This window comes from Drosophila miranda, assembly GCF_003369915.1.
Source record: "Drosophila miranda strain MSH22 chromosome Y unlocalized genomic scaffold, D.miranda_PacBio2.1 Contig_Y3_pilon, whole genome shotgun sequence".
In the NCBI taxonomy this organism is placed as follows: Eukaryota; Metazoa; Arthropoda; class Insecta; order Diptera; family Drosophilidae; genus Drosophila; species Drosophila miranda.
Window position 1 is genome coordinate 3,246,596 of NW_022881625.1, and position 12,331 is coordinate 3,258,926.

The following is a 12,331-nucleotide window of genomic DNA, read 5'->3' on the forward strand; positions in this document are numbered from 1 at the left end:
GTAGCGGAAGTTAGATCCGGAAGGAAATGAAGAGGTGAGGAAGTGAAAGTGACAGAAAATAATTGAATACCGGCAGGAGAGAAAACGACAGATACGAGAGAAAGTGTCAGCAGCGCAGAAATCGAATGACTTTGCAACTGTTGCTAACATTCTGTCGACATTCTGTTAACGCATGCATATACATACATACATACATAGATTGATTTTTATAGAAATTAACCAAACTATTTTGAATAGTATTAGAAGAGAAGAGAAGAGGGGGGAATAGAGAAGTAAAATTCGAATATTAAAGTCGGAAAGTAAGAGAGCAATGGTGGAAAAGAGCGAGACGGAAAATAAGAAGGTCTGAAATAACAGGAGAGGGCAATGAGGTGATGTGGCAGTGCTGCTGTTGCCGAGCTGTTAAGACTGCGGCGGCTGTTAACTCGCTGTTGATACCCTGCTAGCGCGATGATGCGGCAGTTTTGTAAAACAAAATGTCTGAAAATTAAAGAAACTTTCACGTTATTGCTTGGAATTTCACTTACCGGCGATGGGTTGTTGGTGTAGACGGAGCGCTGGCGCACCCCGTCGGGCGGCTTCGTGGGTGAGCGCAAGATGTTGTTGATTTCGTCGTTCATCTGAGCACGCGACAAGAAGTCCTCGGCATTGAAGATCCCCACACGGGCGCCCTTCGGGCTGCTTACTTGCGAGACCGGCTCCTGCTGGGAAGTCTCGCAGTCCGATGACTGGCACTGCGCCTCCTTGGTGCTGACCTTGGGCTCAACGGACTTCGGCTCGGTGACCATTTTGATTTGGCAACTTTTTTTTCTCGCCCTTTCTTTTCGTCAAGTGAGTTCACAAAATCGGCGTTTGTGTGTGCGTGCGTGTGTTCGTGTGTTTCACTTTAAATATGTGTGAACTTACTTGAGAACACGCGCGTGCTAAATACAGTTTTAGAATATTTTGTTCGACACTTCTCACTACGACTCTGAGAGGAATTTTAATTTTTATATTTAATTTTCCACTTTACATGAGCTCCGCTCGCTGGCACAATTTTCGAAAGGATGACTGTTCGGATTTTCACACTGAAAGTCGTCGCCTGCTAAACCGGAATTCAAAGTGAAAAGCAGAGCTGTCTCCCGATTATAATCGGAGCGATATTCAGGGCTGCATTTCAATGTTGTATGGATGTAGATCAGATACTAATTACTGTACATTTTCGTATTATTAATGGTACTCCGTGGCTTGAGTCTTGAGCTTCACAAAAAAATGGTTTACCAAATTACCAAATGGTTAAATGGTAAAATGTTTAATTCGTACACTGCTCATTTTCACCTTGTTCGATCCTTTCGGATTCCTGTAAAGAAAATTTACCAAATACAATTCGTTCACAGACTTGCATTAAGGCGCCGCACTGACGCTGATCTATCCACAAGCCTGGAAAAAAGTATTGACCCGTCATCGTTTTGGCCCAAAGTAACTTCATTCTGGTCATGGCTATTTGTGGAATACTTCTGGCAGTCTTAATTTAATTTGGATCTCTTCCATAAGCTGCGTGCACTGCAACTCTCTCTTCCCTAACTCCTCTCAAATCTGATTTCCTATAGATTATTAATAGGTACTTTGTATCGTTGCCCAACTAGAAATGGATTTAAGTCATGAATGCATTTCCGTCGGCCTAATCCTATTTCACGCTTTTAGAGTCGGACAAATGAAGTTTGCCAGCATCAAAGTCAAGCAAAATCGAATTAAGCAATAGGCGCCGCTCCCAACAGCATCAAGCAAAAGCTTTAAAGCATATTAGAAAATTGAAAAGTCAGCCAAAAGAGTTGCACTTGGCCATGTAAAAGTACTGTGCTGTGTGCTCGATGGTGGCATAAAACTGAAAGTTTCAATTTTCTGAAGTGCTCGCCTTGGCTCGAGAAGGTTGCGAAATGCCAAGTGTCAGTGCCAAAGGAGGCGGCTAAGCACGGAGGAGCCTCATCTTGGTGGGTTACTGCTGATGCAGTGTATCGCATATCTGCTTCGTCAGTTGGAATTTCTGGCATCATCTTTATGTGAGGGTACACACTTGTGTCCTGGAATTTGCATGCAAAATATAATAGTGCTAGGTGCCCATTTATGTATGTACAAGCTAAGCTCTCTATAGCGGACACATGGTTCCAGTAATTCAATCCGTACTATCCATATAGTGTAAGTATGTACGAATGTGTACAGCTTTTGTTAGATGTTTGGTTCTACCCAAATTGTCGGATATGTGCGGATAATGCTGGGGGGCTGTTGACAAATTAGCCAAAAATTAGAATTTGGCAGGCCCTGAAGGCCGCTCGTCCGCGCTTGTGGCAATGAAAATTAGCTGAGACATCGCACGTCTGGTGTGGGGGAGTGTTATTGTTTTGCCACCTTGTAGTCTGGATCGTAGAGAACTATATTCGAACGGTTCAGTTCAGTAGGCAACCCTGAACTTCTTGCGAATCGATTGACAACTATATCCCCTCGCCTGCTCACATGATTGATGCTGGCTTTCACTTTTTCGGCTAGAGCGCATTGACTTCCCCTGCATTTGGCCATCGCTGCCCACGCAGCATGGCACAGCGAATATTCGCCTAAAAATTCTATCTCATTTTGCTTGTGACATATTTGCAATTTATTTTCGGTGCTGATGCTGCCACCCCGATGCTGTTGCTGTTGCTGTTGCAGCTGCATCTGCACCTCCGCCCACGCAGTGCATTGACTCAGTTTGAGAGTGAAAATAAAAAAGAACAGTTGGCAAATACTGTATTTATAGAAAATGCAATATGCATGGAATCCGAATGAAATACGGAAACTCATTTGTAAAAAGCTACAATGCCTTGACCGGCTCCACCACCTCTTTTGTTGTCACTTACAGCAGCCGCAAGCGAACAAATTGGTTAACCTCCTTTTATTTTTTTCCTTTCCTTTTTTTGGTAGTACGAGTCCATATTTATGGTTCGTAAATATGAATGTGGGATTTTTGTCGAGCCATTACCAATTGGACGGCCATTTACGGCAGGCAAAGGCAGAGAGGAAGAAGAATTGTGGTCTTTTTCTAGTTTGAATTGCTTGTTGATTATTTGCTTGCCACATTTTAATTAACTGGATTTCGTTTCGCAGAACGAATGTGTAACAGTAAGCTTTTGGCAGCGAGCACTGCTCTGAAATATTCTATCTATGCTCCAAGGGGATTTCATTTCCACTCGGTCGAATGCGAAATGTGGAAAAACTATTTTCGTCGACCCAAGAAAACTCATGAAAGTGTCAGTGAACTTTGGCGCAGACAAATCCGGCCGAGACGGGATGCACTGGCTGCACAGCTGAAGAGTGTTGCAATCGTTGACGTCATAGCAGTTGGAACAGAGGCGTCATCAGGCGGCAGAAGTAGAAGAGGCACGCAGCCAGATTGATGGGGAACTTGTGGCATAATTGAAATGGTTTTAAAAATCCATTCTTTATGTGTTTCGCCTTCACTATTAAATCCTTTTCCATTTGCATTAAAAACAATTAGCGCCCGCGACGCTACTTTCCTTTGTCGACAGCGGGAGTGCGGGCGGGGGGAGCGAGGGAGCCTTGCCTCCGGTTTGGGAGGGGGAAAATTAATTGATTGTCAAGATGAGGCAGCGGCAACAAATAAATGTGTCTGGTCATTCAGCAGGCGATATTTGTTGCCACACACTCGCATATAGAGTAGATAATGCCGCGTCGTCTGTCAGCTATGAAATTACATTCACACATATCCGTGTACACACACACACGTACAAGTGTACATGGAGCTTCACACACAGCAGCTGATCGCGCCGCCAGACAGGTGATCGCGTAGAGTTGCCACACGGACGGTGTTGCCGGACAGCCCCGATCGACCCAGGGCTGCCAGAGTGTTGGAGAGAGCTGGAGTTGCGCGCCAACGGAGGGAGATTTTAATTTCGAAATTCAAATTCTAAAGTAAACAATATGAATGGAGGAGGATGAAAAGCTCGCCTTCAGGAAGGGTAGCATGCTCGCCCGATCGCCGGCACCCGAGCCATCTCCATCTCCAGCAGCAGCGGCGCAGAGTCGGGACCTTGACTCTAGGGAGACCCCAAGAGGGTTCGGGAAGCCCGGGAAGTTCCCAGAGGCAAACGCCGCCCAAGAAGAGCAAGGCCCACCAGGAGGCTACCTGCCTTGAGAACCTCTCGGAGCTGGGAAAAATCCTTGATGAGGTTCAGACCAGGATGATGGACAAAAATTCGCGCCACATCAACATGGCCACCAGAGCACTGTTCGTGCGCATGAAGGAGCTGCACTCGAACATCATCGAATCGAGCCAAGAGGCTGCAGCGGGTAGAAGCGCGCTGCAGGAAGGCTCCGACGCCCAAGGCCTGTGCCCGAAATGCTTACAGAGCACGCGGAGCGCAGAAAAGGAGCAGCAGACAACGACCGTCTGGAGGAAAGATGCCGCAGCGCAAACCGAACCGTGGCGTAGACTTAGCCAGCCATCCGTGGCCGAAGGTCCAATGGGGGAGCCGGGAACCCCACCTACGCGCCCAAGGCAGCGAAAAGGAGCTATCGCAACCAAGAGGACCCTTAAAAAGGCCCCGTTGCGGCCACACGGAGACGTGGCGACGACCAGCGCCATGAGGCAGCCCAAGAGCCCCGGAATCCCGGACAGCGAATGGAGCGTGGTGGCCAAGAAGCCGAGAGCATCACGCCGCGCTCGCCCAGACGCGGTCATAGTTCAGGCCTCGGGAAGTCGTACAGCGAGGTTCTGGCAATGGTCACCAGACGACACGACAACCAGCTTTCCGACCTGGGAAGCTGCGTCTCCAAGGTACGCCGCACCATAAACGGCAACCTTCTGCTGGAGGTGGCAAAAGACAGCGTGGAGAGTGCTGAGGGCATGAAAGCCAGCATCGCACGTGTCCTCGGCGATGGAGCGTCTGTGCGCGCAATGACGGAAGACTCAAAGGTGGTCATATTGGAGATACGGGACATCGACTCCCTCGCGACGGAGCAGGAGATCTGTGCCGCTCTAACTCGCCAATTCAACATTGACGAGGGTCGAGTAAGAGTCCGCAGTCTGCGCCGCGGATACGCGGAGTCCCAGCTGGCGGTGGTCAGCTTGCCCTTCTCCCGGGGCCAAGCGGTCCTGAAAGGCGGCAAGGTGAGGATCGGCTGGACCATATGTAGGATCCGGGAAAGAGATGGACTCCCAAGGTGCTACCGATGCCTGGAACCAGGGCATATCGCACGGAACTGCAAGAGTTCAGTGGACAGGAGTGGCTGCTGCATCAAATGCGGGGAGAAAGGGCACAAAGTTGCCGAATGCAAAAAAGAGCCTGCGTGCTTCATCTGCTCAGCAGCTGGAAAGAAGGAGGTCACGCACCAGGCAGGCACTAAAAACTGCCCAGCCACGCGAAGCGGGGTCGGCAAAACCAGGACGACATGCAGTTGATTCAACTCAACCTGAATCACTGCAGGGCCGCACAGGATCTCCTGACGCAGACGGTGCGCGAGCTTGGCTCTGAGGTGGCACTCCTCAGCGAACCACATAAGGTGGGCAGCAGCAGCAAAGCGGCCGCAATTCCGCGACACCAAGTCGGCAGACGGGTTCGTCCGAGGGTATGTAGGCGGCATATGGTTCTACAGCTGCTACCTGGCACCCAGCCTCTCACTGGAGACTTTCAGCCGCATTATGGACGAGCTGAGCTGCGATCTGCGAGGACGGAACAACGTCGTAGTCGGAGGCGACTTCAACGCCTGGGCCCTGGAATGGGGGTCCTCCCGTACAAACGCCAGAGGCCGCACGGTGTTGGGTGCTTTTGCCTTTCTGGACGTCGTCCTTCTGAACGAAGGGTCCCAACAAACTTTCAGCAGGGCAGGTGTAGGGTCGATCATCGATCTCACCTATGCCAGCAGAACGCTGGCCCGGCACGCACGATGGAGGATCAGCGACGTATACACTGCCAGCGACCACGAGGCCATACTATGCACCCTGGGCACCCTTGCCCCATCGAGAGGTACCCCGTTCCGGCATGGGAAGGCGTACCGCCAGGACACGCTGAGGGCCCAAGCCTTCGCAAGCGCCCTTGAGAGCTACTCTGCAAACGATGCAGACGGAGCCAACGATATGGCGACCAAATTGGCGGACGAACTTGAAGGCGCCTGCGACCAGAGCATGCTACCGAGAGGGACGTTCCGGAAGCACAAGGATCCAGTTTTCTGGTGGAGCGAAGCGAATGCGGTTCTCCGTAGAACCTGCCACCGGGCCAGAAGGCTGCTCCAGCGCGCCAGAGGCACACCGCGCTGGGCCCGATGCAGCGAGACCTACAAAGCGGCGAGGAAGGATCTGAAGACCGCCATAAGGAACAGCAAGAGGGAATGCTTCCTTAAGCTGTGTGATGCCGCCGAAGAGGACCCCTGCGCGTACCAGGACCAGGCGCGTACAGGATGGTGGTGAAGAGGCTGAACGTGGGCAGCAAAGCTCCAACAGATCCAGAGGCACTGGAGGGTATAGTCAGGGCACTGTTTCCTCGAGGACGGCAGATACCTAGCGCCCTGCGGTTCGAGCATAGCCCGAGCCACATCTGCGAGGTTACGGAAGCCGAGGTGTTGCAGGCAGGCAGAAACCTGATACCTAGGAAGGCTCCGGGTCCGGATGCGATCCCCAACAGCGCGTTGAAGCTGGCACTTCTTCTACTCCCGAGGGAAGTTGCGGGCCTTTTCAACAAATGCCTCCAGGAGGGGACGTTCCCCGAGAGGTGGAAAAGGCAACGGCTGCTACTATTAACCAAGCCGGGCAAGCCGCCAGGGGTGGCCTCTTCCTACAGGCCCATCTGCCTTCTGGACTCCATGGGAAAAGTCTTCGAAAGGGTGATCGGTGCGAGGCTGAGCGCAGCCATCGAAGCAGCTGGCGGTCTCTCCCAGAACCAATACGGGTTCAGGAAAGGGAGGTCGACGCTGGAGGCCATCTTGAGGGTCGTAAAAACGGCGGAGGAAGCCATTGCTGGGACTAGGTGGAGAGGCGGAACCAAGTCCTATTGTCTGGTGGTGACACTGGACATAAGGAACGCCTTCAACTCGGCCGACTGGACCCGGACGCTGGAGGCACTGAGGTCCTTCAACATCCCGGGCTACCTACTGAATATAGCGCGCAGCTATTTCAGCAATAGGGTGCTGACAATGGACACATGTCAGGGCTCTAGGGCATACGAAGTCTCAGCCGGAGTCCCGCAGGGCTCCGTTTTGGGACCTCTGCTCTGGAACGCCATGTACGACGGGGTCCTACGGCTCCCGATGCCAGCCAACACTAACCTGGTGGGTTTCGCTGACGACGTCGCAATAGTGGCGGTAGCGAAGGAACTTGCCGCAGTGGAGGAGCTTGCCAACGTCGCCATACAAGCCGTCGAGGCGTGGCTAGCCGCCGCGGGGCTGGAGCTGGCGGCCCAAAAAACGGAGGCGGTCCTGATATCCAGCCGTAAAGTGGTCGAGACCGCCAGAGTGCAGGTTGGTGGGACCGCGATCGAATCGCAGAGGTCCATCAAGTACCTTGGAGTCCTCATCGACACGCGACGTCCACACGAAGGCCGGTGGGACCGCGGGAGCGCTATCCAGGATGCTGCTAAACACCAGAGGGCCAAATCAGGCAACGAGTAAACTGCTGACGAGCGTCGTGACGTCGCAGATGCTCTACGCCGCACCGGTGTGGGCAGAAGCCGCGAAGGTGAGGAGCTACATGCGAGGAGTGGAGGCAACGTACAGACTGTGCGCCATTAGGATCGCGTGCTCGTTCCGGACCATCTCAGACGAAGCCGCGTTAGTCATTGCCGGGCAAGTTCCGCTCAGGGAGCTGATAAGGGAGAGGAAGGAGATCCATGGTGCCATGACGGACAGTGCAGCCGATGTACGCTCCAAAGCAGAAATTAAGGACGCCGCCAGAAGGACCAGCATAGACAGATGGCAGACTCGATGGGTCCCATCGAGTCCGAGTGTGGCACAGGCATAGAGGAGGACGCTCGCCACGTCCTCTTCGACTGCCACAGGTTTGACCTCGAGCGTCAGACATTGGAGACAGCAGCAGGGTCTAGGGTCAGCACCGAGACTCTGGTGCCGCTGATGCTGGCAGACCCAAAGGTGTGGGAAGCGGCCGCGGAGTTCGCCTCTAGCGTGATGCGAACGCTTAGGTCCTTGGAGAGAAGGCGGAAGGAGCAGACGGAGTAGGTGTCCACGCCACTGCGAAGCAATGCTTTGCGGCAGTACCGCAGTCCGCGGGGCCCCTAGTCCCAACATACTCTTGTCCGTTAAATTAAGTTAAATATAAATTGTATAGTATATATTATAGAGCAAATAAATAAGTATATGAATATAAAAAAAAAAAAAGTGTATATGGGAGAAGATCTTGCGGATTGGCACGCGTCGCCTGGCTAAAAGCCTCGGCTTGACTTCCATCAATATGTTGGCATTCCTGGCATTTTCCTCATTTCTCATCGAATCATCGCGCAGGGCTCGTAAAATTTGAGTGACTGTGTTGTTTACACATCTCAAGTAAATCCGACCCCGCGGCGACATCATCCTCGAGTGAATCATGGGGATTTCCTGGAAGCAATTGTCGCCTCCGCTGTGGCTTACCCAAGAGGAACACACAGTCCGAGGGGGATCTATGGCTGGTCGGATGGTTAGTCGGATTGGTTTGCGGTCTATGTCTGCCGTGCCGGCCTCTTGACGTCATCTGCCGTCTCGGTACTTGCCAAAAACCCCATCCAACCGGCCCTTTCCCCGCGCTGAGGTGTGCTAAACAGTCGGCCTGAGGGTGTACGTGGGGGGAGCTGATGCAAAACTTTCGAAAGATTTAATGTATGCTGGCGCGGTGCCCGCGGTGTCGGGCCACATTTCACGCTTCATTTGCCAGCGACGGGCAAACCAAACGGACAGAGGGACGGACGGATGCCGGCGGTGACGTTGTCGTGTCGGGTTTGATTTTGATAAAATAAGCCAAAGTGCTCATCAATAATCATTTCTGTAAAAATCCGTGAGCAAAGCAATTATTTTTACAAAATGAACGCCCGCTCCACACACCATTCAGGGCAATCCATTTTCTGTTTGTGTGTGTGCATCCTTCACACATCAAAAATAATAATAATTTGTGGGTAGAAACGTATGTACACGTATGGCCCGGCACGCCCGATGGAGGATCAGCGACGTATACACCGCCAGCGACCACGAGGCCATACTATGCACCCTGGGCACCCTTGCCCGATCGAGAGGTACCCCGTTCCGGCATGGGAAGGCGTACCGCCAGGACACGCTGAGGGCCCAAGCCTTCGCAAGCGCCCTTGAGAGCTACTCTGCAAACGATGCAGACGGAGCCAACGATGTAACGCTTGGATCAGCCGAGAGAGCTAGTTCGCAGCGCCATCTAGTGGTCGGCACCGTAATGGCCGTGGCAGAGCATACACCCTCTATGGGCTAGGTTTGGGAGGTCATGAAAAGGGGCATAGGAAAGGGTGATAGATTTAACAGCCCAGATTGTCAACTTTCTCTGGCATTTCCCTTGTTCTATGAGAGGGCCCGAAGGTTTTAGCATGTTGAGGGGCTTGGCTTCGGTCTCTTCCCGTTTTGGCGCTCGACCCGAGCATTCGTTTTCTTGTATCAGAAAAAAAAAAATATTTTTATCTAAGTGCTTCAGAAACGAGAAAGTCTCGAGTTAATCCGGCGTTAGTTTTTCCAAGCTAGGTAAGATGGAGAAGGGGAGAAAGTAATTGCTCAAACTAGTTAGATGATTTCATCCGCATAGGACCGGCTATTGGCGCAGTTTATACGGCAGAAGAGGAACGCCGTGTCGCCGCATTTTCATTACAATACCGACCCGGTTCAGCTTCACGGATCCAAAGACGCCTAGGCGTCGAGTAGATCGAGAGGCCGAGGGACGCAAAAGGGGTCCAGAGGAGCAGCCGAAGCTGCGGTGGAAAATTTACAGGCCCAAGTACCCGGGCACCAACGACGCTAGCGGGAGTTGAGTGGTTTTTGGAAGAAAAAAAACTCCATCTTCTGGTTGGAGAGCGAGCCAAGGAAGGGCTACATAGCGCAGACTGAGCGCGATCAAGAGCAGTCTGAGATTTCGAGTGGCGGCGCGAGTGGTCGTCGAAAACAGCCCGATTGCGGAAGGTCGGGAGAGATCGGGAAGGCAGAAATTTGAAAAGAAATAATGTGTGTATTGTCGAGTGTTTTATGTTAATTTAAATAATTTTTTTTTGTTAGTTTTTTTTGAGAAAGACATCGGCAGTCAGCAAGGGGCGGCGCGAACGAGAAAAAGAAAAGGGGCGAGAAAGTTTTTTTTTTTGAATGTAATGAGTCGCTCAAAGTAAGTGTGGAGAGAGGAAAGTGGGCAATTTGTGAGTGAGTTTTTTTTTGTGCTTTATGCCACTCCCTATCGGAGTTCTCGTTCCAGGTCCGATTCTCCTCCGGAAAGCGCTTTTGTCGGTGGACATGCGGATCTGCGGGTGAGTGTGAAAGAGAAATGCAAAAGACTCAACTCAAACGATTTGACTCGAGTCCCACTGAAAAAGTAAAGAGGAGAGGGACAAATACTTTATATGCTTCCCCCTTACTGTTTCTATTTCTTCCCCCCTTTCGGTTTGGCCGTTGTTAATCTTTTTATATGTGAAATAATTATTCATTTTATTTATCACTATTATTAAGTCATTTTGAAATTCCATCTATTTTATCTGTTTTATGCGTACCTATTTTTGGGTTAGGTTTAGTTTTAGTTTAGAAATTTGTTTATGTAGGGTTCAATAAATTTTATAATGTTCTAGAATATAGTTTTTGTTTGCCTTCGGCTAGCCAGATGCCCCTGAGAGCCCCATGAGAATGCATAGGGGTCATTCCGTGAAAATTGCGACCTAGGGATGGCCAAGGAAGGGAGGGTAAATCCGCTTCAACGAGAAAGAGCCAATTATGTGTTCAGTCGAATTTTAGGTCCAAATTAACTCTCGTCGTAGCACGCACAGATTATAACCTTGTAATAATGAGAATAGGCATTAAGTGAGAGGAGGGCAAGATCACCACCCCAACTAGCCGACGAGCCTCCCAGCCGGGAATATCTGCGTGCCCCCTTCTCTCACTCCCCGACACCTGCCAAGTTCGTTACAGTTATAAGTAATTATTAATTTCATTATTATAAAGTTAGTGGCGCCCAACAATGGGACCCAAAATAATTGGTAGAACCGCATCTCGATGTGGTCAACAATATCGCAGGAACACACATCAAAAACACTTTCGATTTTTCTGGCAAACTAGATACTATGTAGTGAGCTTGAGAAGAGAAGCATATACGTTTGTCCGCTTTCATTCCCAAACTACGGTTGCTGCAGCATCTGGGCCAGAATAACGAGCTTCACAGTCAGCTAAATTTTGCAAATCAGTCGCATAGGAGTTATTGTTGAGAAGTTGCTAGCAGCGATCGACATGCCACGGCTGAAGACGTAGAGCTTAGTAGGCGATTAAATACCCTACAGTAATGGAGTCCGTAGCCCAACTAGTTAGACGTTTGGAAAAGCAGGGAAGAAGTCTTTAGATAAGTCTACCCTGACCACGGATAACAAGTTTTGGCAAAGACCCATCCACTTTCAGCAATAGTATGCGGCAGAGCTAGCCATCAAACGCTTGGAAAGACAGAACAATCTCTTTATAAAGAGTTTACCTGGCCACGGGTGATGGAAAACCAGCATACCTGTCCGCAGAAGCAAGAGTGCGAAGACGAAACTGATTAGCTTCGATTTACTCGCACTTTAGCTTGCAGTCGTTGTTTTTGTCTTGCGGATCGGCGCGCCAAAGCAACAAAACGTTTGGTTGTTGCGAGGGCTGATTAGCACGGCACAAGTAGCGGTAAATTATGTTTGTTCTTTCTTCTCACACCAGTTCCAATAAGATTTTTTTTCAGGGGAACTAAGCTATGCTTGAAGGCAAATAAATGTTTTTGTATTTCTTTATATATTGCGGTTTTTACAAAATATTATTTTTTATTTATAATTTGTTTTATGTTTTGTTTTCAACAATAAACGCGTCTCAATTCCTCAAGCGGCAAACAAAAAAAAAAGTGTCACAAACGAAGGTGTTAGGAGAGAACAAGGGTGATAAAACGCAGAACAGCTGGTTCAGTTGAGATAGGTCATTGACCGGCAGAGAGTTGTGAGCGCTGAAGAAGGAAAGGCTAGTTGAAGTACCGAAGGGAATTGAGCGGGTCAGCTGTTTTGAATCTCGAATCGTTGAATCTCGTTGATAGTGAGTGACAGAGTAAGCGGAAGTTAGCAGTTGGAGATAAGGGGAACGTATTAATAATGGAGGGAGAACCTGT

At 50.2% G+C, this 12,331-nt stretch overlaps 1 long non-coding RNA gene across 1 annotated transcript; it reads left to right on the forward strand.

Annotated features, from left to right (window-relative positions):
* The first annotated feature begins 11,735 nt into the window (after positions 1-11,735).
* On the forward strand, positions 11,736-12,073 carry LOC117194734. Its single transcript, XR_004474897.1, has 2 exons — positions 11,736-11,862; positions 11,918-12,073. It is a non-coding gene; the product is annotated as an uncharacterized LOC117194734 (long non-coding RNA).
* The last annotated feature ends 258 nt before the right edge of the window (positions 12,074-12,331 follow it).